At 33.1% G+C, this 16,948-nt stretch overlaps 2 protein-coding genes and 1 long non-coding RNA gene across 11 annotated transcripts in view; 2 read left to right on the forward strand and 1 right to left on the reverse strand.

The window, feature by feature from the left end:
- LOC143198081 (uncharacterized) overlaps positions 1 to 16,948 on the reverse strand; it is a 141,050-nt gene that overhangs the window by 66,399 nt on the left and 57,703 nt on the right. The gene's annotated exons all lie outside the window — the stretch shown is intronic.
- LOC143197716 (glycoprotein 3-alpha-L-fucosyltransferase A) overlaps positions 1 to 16,948 on the forward strand; it is a 125,801-nt gene that overhangs the window by 52,192 nt on the left and 56,661 nt on the right. Inside the window, exon 1 of one of the 5 annotated variants that reach the window (XM_076406568.1) lies at positions 15,821 to 15,974. The exons of 3 other annotated variants lie outside the window; for them this stretch is intronic. The gene's annotated coding sequence lies outside the window, so the exon portion shown is untranslated. Of the gene's footprint in view, positions 1 to 15,820; positions 16,114 to 16,948 lie in introns of those variants that run through there. One more of the 5 variants, XM_076406707.1, reaches the window with a different exon arrangement.
- LOC143198730 (uncharacterized) lies at positions 767 to 2,779 on the forward strand. Its single transcript, XR_013006282.1, has 2 exons — positions 767 to 2,518; positions 2,569 to 2,779. It is a non-coding gene; the product is annotated as an uncharacterized LOC143198730 (long non-coding RNA).

Below are 16,948 nucleotides of genomic sequence, written 5' to 3' on the forward strand. Positions count from 1 at the left end.
TTCAAAATTGTTCTTTCAAGGTTTGGAAATTCCAATTCTGACTCGATACAGTAACTTAAAATACTATTGTTGATAAGCATTTCAGTAATTAGCAACAAAAAAAATGTTATATGTTTTGACAAATGAAACATATTTTAAAATAGTAAGTAGGAATATTATTTGTAACAAAAATATAATTTCGTTCTTTTTGGTTTAATACCGGCATCTAAACTGTTCGTTGTATTTTTTTAATCAGAGTTTTCATCTGTGGGTGCAGCTTTCATCCCCCCAAGACTGTTTGTTGCTGAGGCGTGTTGTTGTCTTTTTACTCCATTCACCGCCAGCTTGCTTGTATGTCGGGCAAGTCTCCTCTGATATTTTATATTATGCTGACTTATCTTCTTCCTGCTTCAGTTTACAACATGTACCTGTTGCTCATGCTTTGGAGAATATTGAGCATGTTTTTAATGCTTTGCTCTAGGATCTTTCTAATATTATAATATTGTTGTTGCTTGCTGTGCCTCATAGTTGAATGCCTACGTCTACTCCCATTGCCTAAGTGGGAGTAGCTTGCCTAGTTAGACTATTGTCTTATTTGTCCCATATGCATATGCTAGATATATAGATGTAAAAATTACCAGAATTCCTCAACTTTACAGATATATATGTTTTCGTTACATTTGTAATTAAATATGCTTAACACAATTTTAATTTGTAAATTAATTTATTACTACTTTTCTATTGTACTTAGATCAATTTACATGCCAGAAGAGTGTGGGATAAATAAGATCAATATATATTTTCTAAATTAAAAGAAAATTAAACTAACTTAAGCTAAAGTCACTTAACATAACTTAACAGTTATACATATACACAATCCCGTGTGGTTTGGTTCTATTCAATTTCCTGATGTTCTGTTCGTTGTTCAGTAGCTATAGTGCTTCTATGTAGCTGTGAATTCATATTTTATGGTTGAATTTTGGATAATTATCACACTAATCGCTCGCTATGTAGCAATACCCATTGGTAGCTATTACCCTATAAATTCAAGTAGGCTGTGATATTTCCAACTACAACTACCGTCGACATGGATTTTACTTGAGTTGGGCATTCCTCAAGCGGTATAATTCTGTTTTCGCCTTTTCAGAGCAACGCAAACTGCAAAATCAGATTTCATCCAGTTTAGTATTTTCCTGTCTCTAATCCCTTTGAGGATTTTGTTGACTGCCAATTGTATATGTCTTTTTCTATAATTATTCAGTCAGTTCCAAGTGTCATCAGTTCCAAAACACTAACCTGAGGAACTCCAGCCGAAAATAGTAAAGAGCATTTTTTCCAAATAATACGACTCCAGCAAGTTAGTTAACTGTTTCACGACAACAAATTGATCATCTTATGGGCCAGTCCAAATGCCACACCCGATCAAACGCCTGTGACAGTTGCTGGAATATTGTAGGGTAGTATTTATTTTCTTTAAAGGCATTTTCAATAATCGCTGTTACTCTACGCATTTGGTTGTAATAGTTTCTGAAATAATAAAGACGCAAGCAAGAGAACGGCCATCATAGGCCTATAAAATCTAAAGCCGGCTTGTCAGGCTTTTGAGCATAATTATAACATCCTAAAGTATCTCCAAACATGCTTCAGTTTCAGACAAGCAATATATAACATCATTGATAATTGCTTTTTGTGGCAGTTCTTTCAATAATTCAGGCAAAATATTATCAATCCAGGAGCTCTGGTCCGGATTCCAGGAGTTTTGGTCTGATGGCAGGTGTTGCATCTACTGTAAATTGTATATAGTTCGGTTGAAATACATTAGTTGGATGTTGTAAGTCCTTTTATATATTTTTTTTTGTAGTAATTCAGATTTTTTGTTGCTTCGAACCCATTATTTTCGATCATTTTAAAAGTTGGTATTTTAATAATTGGTCATTTAAATCTCCTAATTGATTTCCATAGTGAATATCTCTTTGTTTGTTTCCGGGCTTAATTCACTAACGGATTTTTCGGTTTTCTGTTAGTCCTGTTTATATTCGTTAATCTTTTGATTGATCTGATTACTGATTCTATGATGAGTTTTTCAGTTTGAACATGATCTACCGATCAGCGAGTGCGAGTCCTCCGATTAAACTTGTTACACCAAAAGAAGTCTTTAAAGTTATAAATAGTGACATCAATCTAAAGAAAGCATCATTCTGCATCATTCCGATTAAAGCATACCTAGGATGTTTGGAAAATGGTTAAAGTTACTACGATCCCGAAACCTCGAAAACCACCAAATGAAATAAAACCAATTCATTGCTACTAGTACTGTTCATATACCAATAAATATACATAATACTATTATACCAGAGACTAATAATGTTAAGTACCTGGGGATCAATCCTAACTCAAAGCTTCTTTGAAAGGAGCAAATCAAAAAGAAAAGAGCTCCAATTAAAATACAAAAAACTGTAATGGTTATTTGGAAGAAAATTGAAATTTTTCGTCCATAACAAGTTGCTGTTGTGCACGAAACTACAGAATTCAGTTATTGGTATGTATGTTTCTGCGAGAAATAATATCTATATAATACAAGTATTTCAGAATAAAGTTCTGGTGAGTATTGTGGATGCACCTAGATCCTACAAAAACCTTTACTTACACCGAAACCTTCGGTTATAGAAATTCCAACTAGCATAAAGGAAATTAAGAGATTCGAACCCGATGTTAACGCCGAACTAGGACGCAACCTCAATATTATCAAATCGTGTAAGCTTGTGTACTGAAATGCATTAAATGGTAAACACACTTAAAAGTGTTACTAACTTTATCTAATTATATACTAAGTAAGGTACCTTGTTTTAAGTCACCGTAGAGACAAATTGTTGGTTAACCGGCAACGACTAATAATAATATACGAATAAATTAAAGAAGAAAAAATATCCCTAAATTGGTAGGTATTTTACTTCATATGTCTGATATCTCTTTTGATGCTAGGCTAGTTCCATTTGCACTGGAATCGGTTGTGTTAGATTTATTCTTAAAGCTTGAGAGCCTTTTTTTTGAGTTGGTATCAATCTGAACTTCCAGCATCAATCACTATATTTCCTCTCTAAACGTCTAGTTATATTCATTGAGTATTGTTGAAACCATGCCAATGATCTCGTGAAACTTTTATGATGCTCTACAGTACTAATGCATTTGTTAGTAAAATAGACACGTTAATACAATTTTATTAAATGTTTGCCCTGTCATTTTTGGATGACCAATTTTTCTAACGGCACATCCTCAAATTTGTTGGCATCATCATTTAGTACCTTAGGAAGTCAGTTAGATTAACTTATTGGAGACCCATATACCATTATAGGTTATTTTTAGAGTATTAATATGTGTTGTATGTGTATACAATTAGACCTTGCATGATATTGACAGTAGTTTACAATCAGTAAATAGCTTAATAATTTGTTGTATTTGTCAGTCTACATGGCCACATTTTTGTCATAGTTAAAGTTCAATAATGTATAAATAACGAATTCCTCTGTTCTAATCATATCTTTAATTTTTCTAATTCGATATTTTTAGTCGGTATCGTTTAGATAATAATATAGTCACAATAGTATAGTATATTCGAGTTTTAAACGTAACGAAGGAAATTTGAATACCGTGACCATTGAATTAACCTTCAATTTTAGCGCCTTTTCGAGGTTTTAAACTTATCACTTTACTTGATTATTACAATCTGATGTGATAATTAACATAGTTGGCAATTATTCTAATACGTAAGTTGTTCAAGGCATTCATAAACTCATCATTTAAAATTATTTTGTTGTCGATAAAAGATCTATGGAACTGGTTTTTATAGCTTATATTATTGACTAAAGCGTTAATACCAATATAAGTTTTTCAGTTTGTTGAAAATAATTATTTTAATATTCACACCTGCTACCTGCCAAATTAACAATAAACTAGTTGTGTGTTGGTTTGGCTTACAAATCGTATAGAGAACTGCTATTTTTGCTTGAGCTCGCCTACAAAACGAGAATTATTAATTAAAAAAATGGAACAGCGTATACATATTTTCCTCCATCCCAAATTTATGAGTTGGAAGAAGAAAATAAAAGAAAAGTCTGAATATCCCATTTCCTTTGAAGAAAAAAAAATGATTAAGATCATTCGAGACATTGTTCTACTGTAGAATGAAATCGGGGTATCGGGGGATGATTTTCCAATAACTCATAATGCAAATAGTAGTATATATAATTAATATTTATCATTTTCTTTAAAACAAATAACTTCTGACTTCTAACGTATATTATCAAAACTAGAGTTAACAACATTTTTTCTACAAGGGGTGTGTTGTTCTCTTAATTAATACAGTATTAATAATTATCAATTATTCTAAATTATTGTTATCAGCTTTAAATAGAGCGATCTGATTTTATTTGGATAATTTATCTTTTATTTCATAGTAAGAAAATTGGCTTTGTGTTAACAACGAAAAAAAAAGGATAAATGAAAAAAATTATCTGGGATGTATTAAGGCAAATAACCTAAATGTGCCCAGAATCGATTCGTCGATAGTGGTTAATTGAAATAATAACTTTAGAAAATAATAGAACTTTTATAGGATTAAATTGAGTGAGTATTCCAGAAAATAGTGTTTCTGGAATACTCACTCAATTTAGAGATTCCACATCTCTAATCATCAGATGTGATAGAGTGAACATTAAGTAAGAATACTCTCAGTATAACACTTGGCAAGAAAATCAATAAGGGCAGGTGTATAAGTGCTAAGTAGTAACTCAGTAATAGTACAATCGCCTGTTACGACCTGTGAAATTATCGAGTGCCCATTATCAAGTGCCCATCTAAGACAAACCAAAATTGTCTCGATGGCAAATCTACCGAAATATTAATTACGATGATAATTTTTACATAAAGATACAAATGTATTTGACAGAACTATTAAAATATTAATTTTACATAATTAATAGTAATTACAACAGAAAAAAAGATTTAAATTATATACATTTGAAGATGGATGTTTGATTTTCTAAATATGTGTATTTGGTATTGTATTAAACTAACTTGTAATACTAAATTATTGGGTAAATAAAATGCATAAAATGTAATTTTGAAGTTTATTTTAATAATAAATAGCCTTACAAATTTATAACCATGTTAATCTGTAATATTTCATCGATTACTTTTCAAAATCTTTGTTTAAACATGTTTTAACATTAAATTCTCCTGTGAATTCTTAAATTAGATCACTGCTTAGTTTCTTTTAATTTACTTGACTTCAGTGACAATATTTGGGTAATTACGTAAAATAATCTTTGCGTTAGTTTGAAAAGTAAGTACGAAATGTTTGAAACTTCTGTTTGCCATAACACACATACAAGGCTGTTAAAACTGGATAAAATTACATTGTTCAAACAAATATGTATCAGTTACCCTTAACCTGATGAAGATATATTGGCTTTTAGTAATCTAACCTTGGGATTTAATTGACACTTATTTTAATATTTGACAGTTATTTTTTTCTTTGTATTTTGAGAATGTATGGTAGTTCAGTAGTGAACAGCAGTGGATGTTCAGTGAGTCTAGTTGGAAGCCCATTTTCCTCTATCTGGTTGTAATTCGAATCTTTTTCGATTTCATGCACTCTTGTCGACTAAACTGATCACAGTATATTAAATATAATTTTGCATAAAATTTAGTTACTTAAAAACGAACAAAATTATTAGGGACTCATATACACAATAAATAAAACAAATGAGACCTAATCTAAAGCATGAGTCCAGAAGAATTCAAGAGTCCGGGGTCTTGCAGTACATATGGTGAAATCAGCAGGTAGTGTACTATGAACTAGTAGTAGTAAGGTAAATGTCTACCGATGTCAATTCTACAAATTGAAGGACGTATTGTTGCATTTAAGGCGATGTGACTGAATAGACCAACATGTTGACCATTATTGCAGCTCGAATGGGAATTTCTACCCTAAAACCAGGGGTGGAATGCATGACGCATGCCTGGGCGCGGAGACTTGGCCTGGAGTGACAAGTTAGACCGGATTATGTGGGACTGCCTCTGGGCTTACCAATACACTAAACCGAAACCGCCTCACAGTTGACCCCTGTGGATTGCTACTGCTACTACATTAAATTGGTGGATATGACACCTGCTGATCAGGCAGCCGTTACTGGGCACGGGGACCCGGCGATTCTATTTATTCGCCAACTTGAGTTAATACCCGACTGGATACTGTCGTATGGGGGCAAAAGTTATGACTGCGGCGACAGATGAGGTCGTTTCAGCCTGGAAAAGGGGGGAGGTTAGCGGTGACGCGGTGCTAAACTTAATGTCGACCCGCTCGCGAACAAGAGCCTTTTCAGAAGAACTTGAGCTGAGTTGTTGTTTGTGGAATGATTGAGATATGAAGTGCTTGCGTGATTTCTGGAGTGTCAGTCATTTGATTATTTCTGACAAATCATGGAGCGTTTAAGATTCTCCTGAGGAGCTTATTTTGGAAAATTTTAAGTAGACATTAGATCCGTAGAGGAGTATGGACCGAATAAACATCTTGTAAAATAAGCATTTGATGGAGATGGAAAGTCTGCTAGAAGGGCAGCTCAAAGAAGATAGCAGGTTTGTTTTCCCCGAACCTTTCTGAATTTAGGAATGCCAACCGAACCGTCGGCGAAATGGAGACCTAGGTACGTGACGTTATCCAGCCATGGAATTATTGCGGTGTTTTCTTATGGAAAATGATGGCCTGGGTTTTTAGTGGGTTGATTTGCAACCTCCAGAATTTGAACCACTTGCATGATCGAGCTGCTTCTGTAAACGATCATGAATAGTAACTTCCTAACTAACTAAACTGTAACCTGGCGGCCGGGAAGAAAGCAGTGTCGTCAGCGTAAAACGCGACGTCAATGTGCCCTCTTCTCGGCAGATCTGGAATAAAGAGCTTGCATAAGGCTGGGGTCAGCGGGGAACCTTGAGGTACGCCAGCATCGATTTGTTTTCGACTGGAAAATGTTTTCCTGATTTTTACCTGGAAAGATTTGTTCGATAGGTAGGACTTGATGAGAGCGGTTAGGTCTTCTGGGAGGCCTAACCGTATGCATTTTGCGATCAAACCGTCGTGCCAGACCTTGTCGAAGGCTTTGGTTACATCCAGAAGGACTGCCGCGAGCTTTTTACGTTGGTCAAGAGCGTGATGGATGTGTGTGACCAGACGGGTAGCTTGATGGATGGGTGAGTGGTGAGCGCGAAAGCCGAATTGTTCATCAAGAGTGATGTTTTCCTTTGTGAAAGAGTTGAGAGCGTAGAGTATTGGCCTCTGGGCAAGCTTCGAAATGGCACTGAAAAGGCTGATGGGCCTGTAGTCGTAGATGATTTTGGCCCTTCCTTGCGTGTTTCCAAGACGCCAGGAAATGTTGCAGCCTCATGATGGAGTTAATGATGTTTGCCAGTTCCGCGAGCTTCTCATGCGGTAGCTTTTTTAATTGGGTAATCGATATTCCGTCGAAACCTGGAGATTTTTTGGTTTGAAGTTTGCCGATCATAGTCTGTAGAGACTTTGGAGACACGAAATGGTTGGGAAGAAAGGCTGAGGTTACTGGTCTTTTGATGGAATTTTGGATGATGGTTTTGTTGATGACAATGTCGTTGTTTTTAGGCTTAGTGCTCTCTGCGGGAGGGAGGCATTTTCTGTAACTGCTGACTTCAGGGGGGGGGGATGACATTGTGCGTCTTCCCCACAAGGCATTTGGAAACACGCCAGAAAGAAGGGGGGCTTTCCAGTCTTTGGTCCGCGAGAAATGAGTTCCATTTCATCGCTCGCCAGGTCGAGACGGCCACCCTTACTCCCTTGTTTCCCTTTTGTCTGCAGAATCAAGGGTGAATCGAGATAATCTGCATAGACCAGTTTTGTTACGAATTTCACGTTTAAAAGAGAAGTGGGCAGGTTGTTTCTCCACGGTTGGGGTTGTGATGAAATTTCGACTATGACAGATTCGTGAGCAGACTAAATATCACGAGTTAGCTTGCGTACGGCTTCGTCGAACTGTTCTGGAGTGTTAATTTTCGGAATTGGATTGGATTCCAGGAGAAGAGATTGGTAGTTCTTTCAGTCGGTCTTTTTCCTGAATCTTGTGAGCGGGACTTGAGTGGTGGCACAGTTTCCGAGTTTGAGAAGGAACGGACGGTGATCAGAGTCTAGTTCGTCAAGGTCTCGAACTTCGGAAGGGCAAAACAAATTTTTAATTGTGCAATGTATGATAAATAATTGAAGCGCGCTGAAATGTTCAGACGTTGGAATGCGGAAATGATGGTTAGGAAAATGACAAATGACGTCAATGTTTCAAAATCATTTTGTGGATTTTTTAAATGTTTTCGTCGTTGGGCGTCCACTGCGTTCAGCGTCTTCGGTGCTCATTTCACCACGTCTAAACTTAGCATACCAATCCTTGATGTTTTTGCTTCAACTTTATTTTTCCCTTCAAAAAGCAATATTTTATCAACACGCGAAAATCCTTTTTATCAATTTTTTTACTCAAAATGCTTCATTCACAAATTAATGATCCGACAGCTGTCAAATTTATACACTCATCTTTTGAGGATTAGGGCTAACTAAAAAACATATGGATTTAATAATTCTAGTAGCATCATCTATGTGTCAGGCCCGGGACTTTTCAATTGACCCGTTTTCATGGTAACCGCAGTAATAATAGGGGTTGCTAAATGTAGGATTAATTTAATATTATATTATATTGATATATTATATGTAATATCAAAAGTAGGACGTGCTATTTTTACCAAGTATTAATCCGACCTCTCTAGATGTTTGGTGACTTAGCCCCTTCACGTGATATAGCGTGGGTTTACAGTAATATATTTAATAATATTTTCAACATATAGAAATATTTTGAAATTTTGTCATTATCACTTTTATTCCCAAGGTATTTACTTATATTAGTGAAATTTCGTCTACATTTCTGTTAATTTTAACTTCCAAAGTTATTTATATTTGTTTGTTGTGTATTTATTAAAACAAAATGGCACGTATTGGAGGACGATAGGAAATATGTGTTGACATACATATAAAGCAGATATAGTCTGTAACTATTGGTTAGACCTAAGAAGATTGATAGATTTAAAGAAGAACATTTGACGGATAATGTAAATTTAAGAGATCCGGTTGCATATACACATGTAAGTGAAAGTCGAGAGCAATACAATGAACGTCATACGAGATACATCACATTTCAATATCACGCCGAAATGGACTATTCATCAGATGCACAAAAATTGCCAAGAGATATAAAAATGCTGTTCGAAATGCTGTCATTTGGAAGAAAGCAAGAAATATATTTCAGAATGAGGATGTTCGGAATTTCGAATCAACATTCAGTGTTGTACGATTAAATGGGTTATTTTTTTTAATTCCTGATGCCGATTCAATTTTTTTTTCAAATTTACTTTATGGGCGACGACGATCAACAAATGTTTGTCTACAACCACATCGAGCAGTTAGAGGAGAGAGAAACTGTAGTAACTTTGGGGAAGTTTTTGAAAGGTCATAAACAAATGGTCGTAGTTGTGCCTATCTATATGTATTATATCCAAGGAAAAAGCCAATGTTCGGTCCGCTAGTTTTTCTATTTAAACGAATATTTCTTTAGCCATTATAAACTATTGATGGTAGAAAGCATAGAAGGTAACGTAGCTCGCGTAAACTGTAGACTTTATTGTTTTAAAATTGAGGATGTCGGTCATTTAGATGTTAAGCAATAATAATTTTTTACAATTAGTAATTTTATTCCCTGGTTTTTACACTTATTGAAGGATAGTGAAAGATTGAAGCATGCAGAAAGGTGCCATAACGTTTATGTCAATGAAAGTGCGGTATATTGTGTTTGTTAATCTTGTAGCTTGTTGGATCAATAATAAGCTAACAACCGCGATCATAGAAATGAATTTAAGACAATTAATGGATAACGCACATAGTTTCTTTGTTCATTCTGATAACTTATTGTTATTAGTGCAGATTCTGTTTCCTGATTGAAAAAAAATCTCAAATTATCTATCTAAATTATTGGACCTAACGAAGTGAATATTATTTATACTATTTTAATAGCAAATTTTTTAAGTGGTACTGCAAAGAGTTTACGAGAGTGGTCCGACAAGTACTTAGCCTACAAAAGAAAAACGAACATTTTAGAAAAGTGGCGATTTATTATAGTATCATATTAGCTCGATACACTTGACCCAGCGATATTCCGGTTTCTCTAATCCGTTTGCAAAATACGTTTTCTCGAGGTCTGTAAAGTGGGCCTCCGTGGCAGCGATGACTTCCTCATTCGACTCAAATTTCTGCCTGACGAGTGACTTTTTCAAGATCACAAGCAAAAGGAAGCCACATGGAGCCGAATCTGGAGAATACGGTGGATTGGCAGCAATTGGACCAATTTGGCCGTGGCGAGTGCGGAGGTGTGAGCCGGGGCGTTGTTATGCTGTAAGAGCACTTGTTTCTTCGCAAAATAAGCTCAATAATTCGGCATGGTACAGACCTGTGACCGTTTTGCTCTTCTCCAGGTAGTCAATGTAGATCATACCTTGTGAAAACCAGAAAAGCGTGGCCATCACCTTTCCGGCCGATAGGACCTTCTTCTGAGCGTATTCGCCGAGTTTACTGTTTCGACTATTCCTTAATCTCTGATGTGTACTAGTGGATCAACGTATCGTCGACGACCACCGACGAAACGTCTTTGGATTGTTTTAAACAGCGTCAAACACTGCTCTGAAGTCGCGGTACCCATCGCGCCGATAGTTTTCTGGTGCCCAAAATTTCATGCAGAATATGACCCACGTGGTCTTTTGAGATACCTACTGTCTTAGCTACCTCGCGCATTTTCAATCTGTGATCTGTCGATATAAGATGGATTTTTATCATATTATTCTTCGTGGTCCGAGCATGGTCCATAAAAACCAATGTGCGTCTACGCTGAAACTCGTTAAACCAGTTTTCAATAAACCATTTGCCAGCCATCGAGGAGAAGAGTCACCCCACACAGCATCCAAGCGCTCTTTGATTTCACTGCACAATTTCCCTTCCAAAAACAATTATAGAATCAATGACCGACTTTATTCTTTTTCTATTTTTCTAAAATCGCCACTCCATAGGCAGCCAAAACAAAACTAAGTGTTGTATTCGGCTGAAATCTTGACAGTAGCCGTCTACGAGAATGCACTACTCTTACTTTACTCTCAGAATAGATCTTTTTGTTTCCTACATAAAAGGCACTATTTGTATTTGCATTAAAATTTTGTATGCATTGTTTTTCACTAGACATTTTTATTATTATTAATTTCCCGTCCTTCTGATTGTAATTAAGAATTAATTTCTATTACGATTTTGTTAGGTTTCAAAAGTTTTTGGTTACTGTGTTTAAATCGCCATTTTTAAAACGCCGAATCAAACTTAAGTTTTTAATTATATAAAATTTTCCTTAATATCTCACTGCATTTAATCATTTCCAGTAGTACATAAAAAAATTAAACAGGAAAAGTAAATATTGCTTCGTAATTCGACTTCTTCAGAAAATGTTGTTTATCCCTGGGAAAAATATAATACGTACAATTAAAAGTAAATGCTGACAAAGACAACGTCGAATGAAATTCTTAGATTTTATAAAAAAATATTGAGCATTCAATAATACCTATTTGAATTAAAGTAGAACACTTTATTAAAATAATTAAACAAACCTTTTCGTATTAACCGAAACTAGTAGTTCCTGTTATAAATATCACTATGAAAAACAGAATAAGATATAAATGTATAGACTATATATCATTCTAAGAACTATATTTTTTCTATGAAATAAAAATGCAGCTATACAATTTCTAGAAATATAATAACTGGGTTATTACTAATGAATTAGCTGTTCCCATTTTTGTCAGTATTCGTTCGAAACCAGTAATTATTTTTTGTATTACTTGTTAACTGATTAACTTAATAATGCTTGTTTCTACGCACTTCCTCTGTGATTTCCGGAAATCTGATATTTATGTTAATTTCAACTCCAGTTTCACGGTCATTTTCTATTATACATTTTTTAACCTTCCTTTCTTATTTAAATACATACTTTTATTCATAAATGATTTGAAAGTATCTTATGTATCCTATATAAGCATTAGCTTTTAATAGCAGTAATGAAAATACATAATAGATTTTTTTATTAACAATGTTGTTAGTCAATTGATTATTGAAATAATATTGACATTTTTTCGGAATAAATGTAATTTTTAAGTGCAAGTTTCAAAATGATAAAGTTACATAAAACTTATCAAAAAATGCGATAGCTTAAATATTTCATGTTTTAATTACACTTAATTACTATTTATAATCAGCGGCCTGTCTTTAATTTCAACAAGTGTTCGTCAACAAGTTCCACTATTAAACTAATAAATTTACGTACATATTGTAGAATGATATCAATATTATAATTATAGTATATTATATAGTTCTTTATTTGTTTTTGTGATGACTTCTTCATTCAACCCAAATCTGTTACCACCCAACCTTTTCTTCAGGCTTAGAGACAGGGAATAGTCACAGAGAGCTAAATCTGGAGAATATGCTGGATGGCGACCCCATAAATGTGTACGCGTTACCTTGATGGAACAAGACCTTTTTCTTCGCCAAATGCGGACGTTCTTTTAAATCTATCAAAAAGTCCTGAATAAGATCCCCCCGTGATTGCTTTACCCATTTCAAGATAGTCCATATGAATACACCGTATACATCCCAAAAAACTGTGGCCGTGACTTTCTTGGTCGACAGCTACAAGTTGACCTCTTTGCTGCACGTTCACCCGGATAATCCCACTATTTTGATTGTTCCTTGGTGTATAATATTTTGCGATATATCCATATTTTGAAACGGTATAAAAATTCGTTCAGATTGCGGCGGTCATCATCAAGTACTCATTCGAAGAGGTTTTACACAGTTGTATTTATGATTCGGTGTAAACAATCACGGCACCTACAGCGTGGAAAGATTTTTCATATTCAAATATTTATGTAACATATGTGTTTATATCAAATTTGTTGTGATGTCTACAGCTTCAGCAACCTCATATACCTTCTCCGATGGTCTAACATCATCATCACTTAATATGGATCATGGGCATGGATTTTATGGACGATTTCTGGCATAACTAAGTAAATCAGTCATTAGCTATTGTATCTGGTGGTGCAGAGTCCTCATACTATTCATCAGCCTTTCCTTTGTTTGCGTGATTGTTTTCTTGCCCGAAAATAACATAATCAATGTATACTGTTAATGGCTGCCAAACACAAAGTAAATGTCGCAATTGCTCAAAATCTCACAGTAGTCTATTAACAGATGACTGAACTTACTGCGCAGGAAATTCAAAAAGTCACTGACTCATCATACTGCCTTTGTGTGTTTGGCTCTGCCTACATTTAAAATGACTCCTTACAAATTATAGATTATAATAGGTCTAGATGTTTCATCGTAGATGCAATAAAAATAATATGTATAAGAAGCATCCATTTTATGCCAATCTAATAAAAAAAAATCGGTCAGATCAAGTTAGATTAACAAACTAATATAAGTAACTTCACATATTTGATATTATTAAATAGAGGGACCAAAAGGCATATTAGTAGGGTTGAAATGACTTTGATATAAAAACAAGTCATCAGCATATAGTTGATACATGCAAATTAATGTTAAACAATTTACGTCGAAATGTGTAAATGTACAACACATAAAATATCACATTTTAACATCATTCTCGCTAAACGCTTTAATGTTAGAGATATTTTATTATTCATCCTCGTCGTTGTTACGTGTGGAAACTTAGTGAAGTGGATTTTAAATAATCAAATACACCAAGTACAAGTACTTTCATGTTGATTATTTGCCAGTCGATAGGCTTCACCAAGTTAAATATTGCGAATGTGTTAATCGGATATAATTCGTGGCTGAGATCTCTGGTTTGAGACCCATTTTAAGTAGTATCTACTACCTATCATTTTATTACTAACTTAACTACCTATATAGCTATATATATATATATATATATATATATATATATATATATATATATATATATATACATATATACAATATATAATATATACCTATATATTTATATATATACCTATATACCTATATAACTACCTAATATTTTACTTTCAATAAATTTAAAACTCTTTATAAATAAATGTTTCACCTATTCCTTTATTTTATTTCCAATAGGCTAAATGATTATTTTTGAAAATCCATTTTATGACAATTCTACAATCGATTTGAAAGAAAAATTGACGTTTGAAATAATGAACTTTTGAAATGCGCCAAAACACTCCAAATATGCACGTGACGTAGTTCTTTTGGTCGCATTGGTTTGTATGGGCACAGGTCTTATTTATATATACATATTTTAATTATTTTGCATTATAATTAGATATTCTAATATTATATTCAATATATATTATATAATGTGGCTGGTTCAGTTGCACAAGTGTGCATGAAGTCATTATATGTTTCTACAAGATTTGAATACCAACTAGACAGAAGAAAATAGGCTTCTAACTGAACTCATTGAACATTCAATGTTATTCATTACCAGTAATATAATCTCAAAATACAAATAAAAATATTAACTTGATATGAAAAAGCAAATCTAAACACAGATTTTGTAAAGTACTTGATGAAGTACTCTAGTACAATTTGCGCATTTAATTACCCAAATATTCTAAGGTAATTTGATATAATAATAAGCTGAATCATCAAATGTAGATAATTTAAACCTTTTATTAATATTAAGGAATAAATAACACATTTGAGGTTGGACCTGATTTATTTTGTTTATTGTGTCCTAATAATTTTGTTCAACTATGTAAAATGATTATTTTGGTAGCCCTGTCAAGTACTTTTGCATCTATATCCATATCATACAATTTTTTAGTAAGTTTACCATCGAAAAAAAATTTGTCTTAGCAAATATATTACATTTGATTTCAATAACACTATTCTCACAGTTCCCAACTGGCGATTCTGCCGCGTTTAGGTACTCTCTAGAGTTATTATCTGTACTTATTAACTTCATTGTCGTTAGAGTTTTATACTGATAGTATTTTTAGTTAATATTCTTTAATATTCTCCCACATTTCCTGATTAGTGTGTCTGGAATACACACTTACTTCAATTTATAAAGGTCTAGTATTCCTTTTAACATAACTCTGAGTTACATTATTTCATTTATCTTTTCTTTCCTTTGGTTGCACAAAATAATATTTTTAACTGTCAAATAAAAGATAAATAATCAAAATAAAATCGAAGCGCGCTAAAATATTCAAATGATGGAATGCGGAAATAACGGTTAGGAAACGGTAAGTGACGTCAATGTTTCATAGCGCTTCTGATAGGTGTTATAATAGAGAATATTGAAATTTTGTGTTTTTATTTCTGATAAAATCTTAGTAATCCCAGATTTAGTTTTAAAATAAATTTATTTTTAATAACCTCTTTATAGTATATAAATCAATATTTTTGTAATTCTTTATTACACTCATCTAGCCTATTATACATGTATTAATTATTGCGAAATATTCGAAAATTATTTTTGCGTCGTTTCGGCATTATGGATAATAAAAGCGTACTGAAATTTGAAGAGATTTTATTGAATAGTAAAATGTATTTTCAGGGTACTTCAAACTATAAATTCATGTTATTCTCTTATTCTTTTCGACAATATTTCTTGATAAAAAAAGCTGCGTACAAGATATGCATTTTTGTTTGTAATGCATTCAGTACTTTTATGCAATTATACTATATACAATTTTGCAAACACACGCAGTTCTCCATTAGTTGAGAATCTACGTAGTCGTAGGTGCGCGTCAGTGATACCATATAGTAGAAATGTTCATCGAATGATTGTTTCATATTTATTTATGTTAATGGACAACATGTAAGTACTGTGATATGTCCTAATTGTAATAATTATGTGAATTTGTAATAAAACAATGAAAACAAATTAAACGGAATAATTTTATACAGTATTTAAAAAAAGTGTGTGCATTGAACAATTACATATCAAAAATATATATGTAAGTATATAAAAACCAATAATATCAAAAAATATATATGTAAGTATATATAAACCTAACATTTTCTTTTATCAAAAAATTGTAGAAATTAACTTTAGTAATAACAAAATAATTCAAGGCAATAGGTCTACGATTGCCAATGTTGTAACATCATCATATATTTCCAAATAAGTAATTACAGTAAGCTTCATGTAAATAATTCTAACAGTACTTTATACTAGTAGAACATTTTTTCAGAGACAATTTATATAATAAAAATAGTGTTCATTAAATAATATAATTAAAACTTACTTAGGATAAATACTTATGAACCCTTCGGTAACTAACCCGTCCAATAAAACAGTCAATAAACATCATCAAAAAGTATGACGCCCTCAATGTTGCTGCAAATTTTGGTTTTCGGTGTTTGCCGAATAATCTTTAATTATTATCACTAATATTTTGAGTAATTTTGCAGATATTTGGCAACATGGCCTATCAATGCCAAATCAATTCAAATTTTACAGAGTGATTCGATTACATGTCCCGATATATAACATTATATCTCGTTAAAAGTAGGACAAAATGAGAGGGAAAAATCCATTACGAGTTTGAAACAATTGCAATTTGCATACATTCGACGTCATCTATGATATTATCGGCTGTTTTATAGGACGCGTCCTAATAATTATTATGGAAACATAATTATAAGTTGTATACTTAATTAATTTAAATAATTTTATTGCGTTAATGAATAAATCTTGCACATTTTATGCTTAAGTTGATTTTGGAAAATTTTATGTTAGAAGAAAAATATTTATTGTAGGAAGTTTACGATTAAAAGGTATAAAAACTA

This window comes from Rhynchophorus ferrugineus, unplaced genomic scaffold (assembly GCF_030347505.1).
Source record: "Rhynchophorus ferrugineus isolate W39M unplaced genomic scaffold, kcgeb_rfMv2 rfM1, whole genome shotgun sequence".
Classification (NCBI taxonomy): Eukaryota; Metazoa; Arthropoda; class Insecta; order Coleoptera; family Curculionidae; genus Rhynchophorus; species Rhynchophorus ferrugineus.